A 6,403-nucleotide genomic window follows, 5' to 3' on the forward strand; every position below is an offset into this window, starting at 1 on the left:
CGACGACAAGCTAATATTATGTGTCATGAATCACTTTCAGTGAACTTTAGTAGTAGCAACTTGTGTCTAGAATTACAGTGATGGGCAGATGAACGTGGATGTGGTAGGAAAAAAATTAATGTTTCTTCCTTTTTATCGCAATCACCTGTACCGAACTCCTTACTAGGCGCTGGACCTTGGGGTCACATTCCTGTGTTGAATTCACGAAATTATGTAATACAAGCCTCAGTCTTCGAAGATGGTCATAGAGGTAGGGTCTGTGTACACGTTCATAGAAATTGTTCAGTCTTCGAACATGCTCAAAGAGGTAACCTATTCCTTCAACAAACTCAAAAAGTTCGGTTATACCAAGGTGATACAGCTAATAAACTAATCATGTATGTTTTAGAAAAGTCTAACACAAATCATTCCTTTTTGAAAAGTTCCATTCCTTTTAAGTAAATTTATGAATTGTGGTGCTCGGGGTTGTATGAGGTGCTGAAATAGCCTGTACAATATGAAGAAGTTAAGGACAGCCTGTGAGATATGATATAGGAAATTGATCGCACCAAGGTTTAGCCATATTGGAGAAAGGTTTATCCTGAAAGCTAGCTTGAATCGCTTTAATTTGTACTAAACTAACATAACAATGCTGGAAATTTCTTAATAGCTTCAGCAAACTTAATAACTTTTTGAAAGAAAACCAACAAATGAGCTACGGTTAGCATACGCCAATTATCTAGTGGTCTCACTTGTTGCACCCGTATGGAATTTGGAAGGTAGATTTGATGTTATAACTGGAGCATAAGAACCTGCAGCAATATTGTTGCATTCATCGTTAAACAAGTACACCGGGGCATTTCATCGAATAACTGAAATGCATAGCAATTCGTTGTGGGAGGCAAACAATGGTAGAGGAGGGGACTGCAGCAATGGAGTGAGGGAGCATGGAAGGGACCTGGACCTGGAACGCGAGGCCTTAGTGTCGATGCGTCGGTGCATGTCCACCATCCACCTTGCTGCTTGAGCTTGCCTCCTGTTGTGCACATGGGAAGTCCTCTCTCACAGCAGCAGGCGTTAAGGAGGACGCCGTCGCCGAGTTGCCGCCAACCCGGCTCCCGGGCTGCGATGTCGCCAGGCAGAACCAGCCGTAATGCGTTCCACCATGCGCGGCTGCCGGCTGTCCGCTATGTCGAAGGCAGCTGGCAGCACCCTCACGATGAGCTCTGGTGGGCCGCGTCTGCAAATTGACGGAGGTGGTGAACCTGCAACATAGCGACGATGGGTAGACAATGTGCATGGCCAGGAGGAGAAGGGCTGCGGGTCAGGGGAGCAGGTGGAGAGAATCACAGCCGGCGCCGCCGCTGATCTGCTGCTTTGCGTCGCGCCTGTCGCATCTCCTCTTCCTTCTTCGCGGCGTCGCACCCGCTGCTTGGCTAGAAAAGGAAGGAGGCAGCGGACGGTAACAGGGAGGGAGGAGCCGAGTAGGGCCGCGAATTCGCGGTGGAGCGAGGATGACAGGGTTCACCAAACCGGTGGGAACCGGTCACCGGTCAAACCAGTCCGGCCCGGTTCTGGTTTGCACCGGTACCAAACCGGCTCAAATTCAAAATTCAAATTCAAATTCAAAAAAATAAAAAATTCTCAAAAAATTCCTAAAAATAATTCAAGGTGCGACGAATCTAATAGTGTCAAATTTTCTCAAAAATTTGTTCATTTATTATAGTCTGCGGGGATTTGAAGTTAAACAAAAAAGCGTGCATACAAAAGTATACAAATACAATGTAAAAGTAGTAAAAAAAGAATTGGAGGGTTCATTTAGACTAAAACATGTTATACAAACATTCATTTAGTATACTTTGCGGGCATTTGAATTTAAACCAAAAAAAGAAAAAAAATTGAATTTGGCCGGTTACTAGTCAAACCGACCGGTAAACCGGTCAAACTGGCCGGTATACCGGTCCGAACCGATTGCACGGCGGCTTTTGAATTCAAATTTGAATTTGACCTGTTTCTACCGGTTACCGGCCAAACCGGACCGGCATACCGGAACCGGACTCCTCCGGTTTGGCTGGATCGGTCGGGAAGGTGAACCCTGGGATGAGCCGATGAGGAGCGGCAGAGACGATGTGCTCAGGAACGGGAAGGTTCTGGACCCAACCGCTGTCCATGCCGACGGACGACAGGATTAAACCAGACCGGAGATCGGACGACCGAGATTCGCCGGCAACGTGGCCTTACGTGCGCTCGTTTTGGGCGGAAGAGCAGGGTCAGGTTTCGTCTTTTAAAGATTCCACCCCTACGTTGCGGTGAGCCGTGACCAGGGTTCACCAAACCGGTGGGAACCGATCCGGTTTGACCGGTTACCGGTCAAACCGGTCCGGCCCGGTTCCGGTTTGGACCGGTATCAAACCGGTCTAAATTTAAAATTCAAATTTAAATTCAAAAAATTGAAAAATTCTCAAAAATTCCTAAAAATACTTCAAGGTGCAACGAATCTAATGATGTCAAATTTTCTCAAAAATTCGTTCATTTAGTATAGTTTGCGGGGATTTGAAGTTAAACAAAAAAAAGCGTGCATACAAAAGTATACAAATATAATGTAAAAGTAGTATAAAAAAAGATTGGAGGGTTCATTTAGACTAAAACATGTTATACAAACATTAATTTAGTATACTTTGCGGGCATTTGAATTTAAACCAAAAAAGAAAAAAAATTGAATTTGGCCGGTTACCAGTCAAACCGACCGGTAAACCAGTCAAACCCGCCGGTAAACCGGTACGAACCGTTTGCGCAGAGGGCTTTAAATTCAAATTTGACTTCGACCGGTTTGGACCGGTTTCCGACCAAACCGGTCCGGTATACCGGTACCGGACCCCGCCAGTTTGGCCGGACCGGTCGGTAACTTAAACCTTGTCCGTGACCGTGAGCGAGCACGGCTCCTAGCAATCCTGGAAATTGGGGGCAGCAACGGGGGCTCCTGTCTATATTCCGGAAGGTGAATTAGCTACATATCGCACGGCCCGCGGACGGCCGACAACTCTTCTGTACGGTCCATGGCCCAATGCACGAACAGCACACAGCACACCGGTTCGAACTGCATGCACATAGGTAGGTGGTCTTTTTTTCTTTTAATCTGACATGTCAAATTGTTTTTTTTGCTAGAGATACTCCAAGATAGTGCATTTAAAATGCAAACTGGTCAACATTTTAAACTACTATAGTCGATATTTTAAAAACTTAGTTCAACAATTTGAATAAACTAATGCAACATTTTATATGAAAATGTTGAATTAGTATATATAAATTGTTGAACATATATAATCAAATTGTTGAAACAGTTCATTGCAAATATTGATTTTTAAAAATAATATTTAGAAGATAAAATATATTCATATTATATCTTGTTTTGTTGCATAAATTCTAAAGATCATTATGGTTGAAACGGATTTCAAAAATTATTTACGGTTCAAAAGAAAATTAAAGCAATGAATCCATCCAACTTCCGTTACCACCGTAGCCAGCCATATTTGGACATCTGTCTATCTCCACCTCACAGCAAGCTGTGCGTGCAAGTATGTCCTCCCACCTGATTAGATCCTAGCCATTTATTTTAGTCTGCACAGATCTCAAATAATGGAAGATAACTAACAAAATTTCTACCAGAAGATATATAGGTTTTCTGGCTCAAAGTACGGCGCTTCCAGGCCCAGTAGAGCAATCTAGCTGATGGGCTAGGCCTCTGATGGTCTGCGTAGACATAACGTTTGGGCTAAGAAGGCCCAAATTCAATATCTAGCAATTCCAGTAGGGCTGCTAAATTTGAATGAGCAAATGTCTATTTAAAAGTCCACTACTAAATTTTACTCACCCAAATATGAGCCTCCATTCCAGCAGGCTGAGTAAATTGAGCTTCCATTTTTCCAACCGACAACTGGGCCCCACCTGTCATCCCCTCAGCACCACACCCACCTCTCCCACTCGCCCGTGCCCTACCTGCGCCGCCGGCGCCAGCCGCCCCACCGCCGCCCCTCTCGTCGTCCGGTCGCCGAGGAGGCTTGGACCCCAGCGCCGCGCGCGCCGACACCGGTAGCTCTCATGCTGGCCCTGCTCTCTTGGCGCCATCGCTCTCCCACAGTAGGTCCATCGCCTCCTCGTCCGCGGCGGCGCCGCGCTCCTCCAGGTGGACGCCACCCGCCCCGGCGCGGCGGCCATCTCCGTCCACGGCCACCGTCGCCTTCGGAGCGCCCGCGAACGGCCAGAGTGGGGGCGAAGGGGATCTGGATGAAGGAAAGGAAAAAAAATTGAGAAATCAGTGGGCCCCACAGTTGACAGCCTAAATAGAGGGCTACCAAATTAGAAGGGAGGAGAAATTTAGAAGGCCTACAAAAATGATAGTTCATTTGCTCTCCCAGCTAGAGTTGCTCTAAGGAGCCATTGTTGTTTATCAGTTGGGCCGCGAGCCATCCTTCTGCTTTATCCAGTGGCGGATGTACACCCCGGGCCACCCGTGCCATGGCCCGGGGTTCGGCCCAAAAAATTGCTGAAGAAGCCCAAAAAATTATTGAAGAAGAATAAATATACTACTTCGCGATGACACTTGTTGTATGTTTTCTATCTTTCCATTATGTTCTCGTGTATCTTTTGATCTTCCATTATGTTCTCGTGTATTTTTTGAACTATGAGTTTGTCGACGTCTGGTTTTTGTCACAACTATATTTAAAACTCGGCCCGGGGTTCAACTCAATCCTGGTTCCGCCACTGGCTTTATCGTTGTCTGTCGCAATCGGCCAGCACCAGCAGCATAGTAGAACATGCCGCAATTCACAGCAGGCTGTCATTTTCATTCGGAGGATGATAGTGACATTGCCTAATGTCCTCCTATGACATTGCGGGCTTGATTCAGGGTTTTATTTCCCAACCGGAAACCGGTTACCGCCGCCCTCCGGTACCGGTTTACCGGACCGGTTAGGCCGGTAACCGGTGGAAACCGGTTGAATTCAAATCCAAATTCAAATAAATTCAAATTTTCCCGTGCAACCGGTTCCGACCGGTTTACCGGCCGGTTTGACCGGTTTACCGGCCGGTTTTACCGGTTTGAAATTCAAAAGCTCTCGTGCAACCGGTTTACCGGCCGGTTTTACCGGTTTACCGACCGGTTTGACCGGTTTACCGGACGGTTTGACCGGTTTGATCGGTGAGCCTTCATGGGCTGGCCCATTTTTTTTCTTTTTCTTTTTTTTATTTAACTTTAAATTCCCACAAACTATACTAAATGAATGAATTTTTGAGAAAATTTGACACCATTAGATTCATCACACCTTGAAGTATTTTTAGGAATTTTTTGAATTCAAATTTAAAATTTGAATTTTGGCCGGTTGGGTACCGGCCGGAACCGGAACCGGACCGGACCGGTTTGACCGGTGGACCGGTTCCCACCGGTTAGGTTAACCTTGGCTTGATTGCGTACGTGCACTGAAAGCAATGGCGGAACAACGAGAGGGATGGGGGGCATGGCCCCTCTAGCACCTGTGTTTTTATTGTAAAGCCCAGCACATGTTATTTATTCAACGATGTTGAATGTTGCAAGCAGTACTTATCTAGCTAGACAGCTGGCATGCAATACTCATCTAGCTAGACAGCTAGCTAAATGGGAATGACTCCATAACGTTATATGTTTCAGTCGAATTTTTTGAAACAATGAGGTAGAGCCACATGCACTGACCTGCCTACAAAATAGGGGTGAAGCGACACTTGAAATCAGCCAATAGTTTTTATTTATGACCTCACAATATATAGGCACCATATCCTATGGAAACCAAAGACTTTGTGCAAATTTTGGAAACTCCAACGGAGGCCACTGGATCTCCATCCGAGGGCACGGAACATAGCCAGGGGATTTTTTCATTTAGCCGCCCGCCTCTCACCCCACCGTTCCCTGCGCCTTTTGCATTTGGCCCCTCCGTTCCGTTCCGTCGCCCCTCCGTTCCCCTTCGTTCCGAGCGGATCCGTGCGACGCCCTCCCGTAGCGCCGTTTCTTCGTCCGCCCACAGCGCCGCCGCTTCCTTCCCTAGGCGCCGCCGCTTCCTACCCTTGGCGCCGCTGGCCTCGATCTCCAGCACGGCCCCAGCATGACTCACCCCGGACGTCGGCAAGAACTGGCCAGGAAGAACGAAGCCGCGATAGGCGTCGTCCGTGGCGAGAAGGGCGGCAGAGTCACAGAACGTGCCTGCCCTAGGCGCCGCTGCTGGCCTCATTGCACGGCCACCAGAATGTACGAGCACCACCGGCCTCGACCTGTGCAGCACCGCCTGCCGGCCTCGACCCGTGCAGCACCGCCGGCCTCGACTCGTCCACCGCCGGCCTCGACCCGTGCAACACTGTCGTGGTCCTGCCGCCCTTATCGCACATGTCGTCGCCGCCC

At 47.8% G+C, this 6,403-nt stretch overlaps 1 long non-coding RNA gene across 1 annotated transcript; it reads right to left on the minus strand.

The window, feature by feature from the left end:
- Positions 1-524: 524 nt before the first annotated feature.
- Positions 525-1,491, minus strand: LOC120706710. The gene is made up of 2 exons (XR_005688406.1): positions 944-1,491; positions 525-791 (listed from the first exon to the last, which is right to left on the minus strand). It is a non-coding gene; the product is annotated as an uncharacterized LOC120706710 (long non-coding RNA).
- Positions 1,492-6,403: the final 4,912 nt, after the last annotated feature.

The sequence above is a fragment of the Panicum virgatum genome, chromosome 5K (genome assembly GCF_016808335.1).
Source record: "Panicum virgatum strain AP13 chromosome 5K, P.virgatum_v5, whole genome shotgun sequence".
NCBI classification, from domain to species: Eukaryota; Viridiplantae; Streptophyta; class Magnoliopsida; order Poales; family Poaceae; genus Panicum; species Panicum virgatum.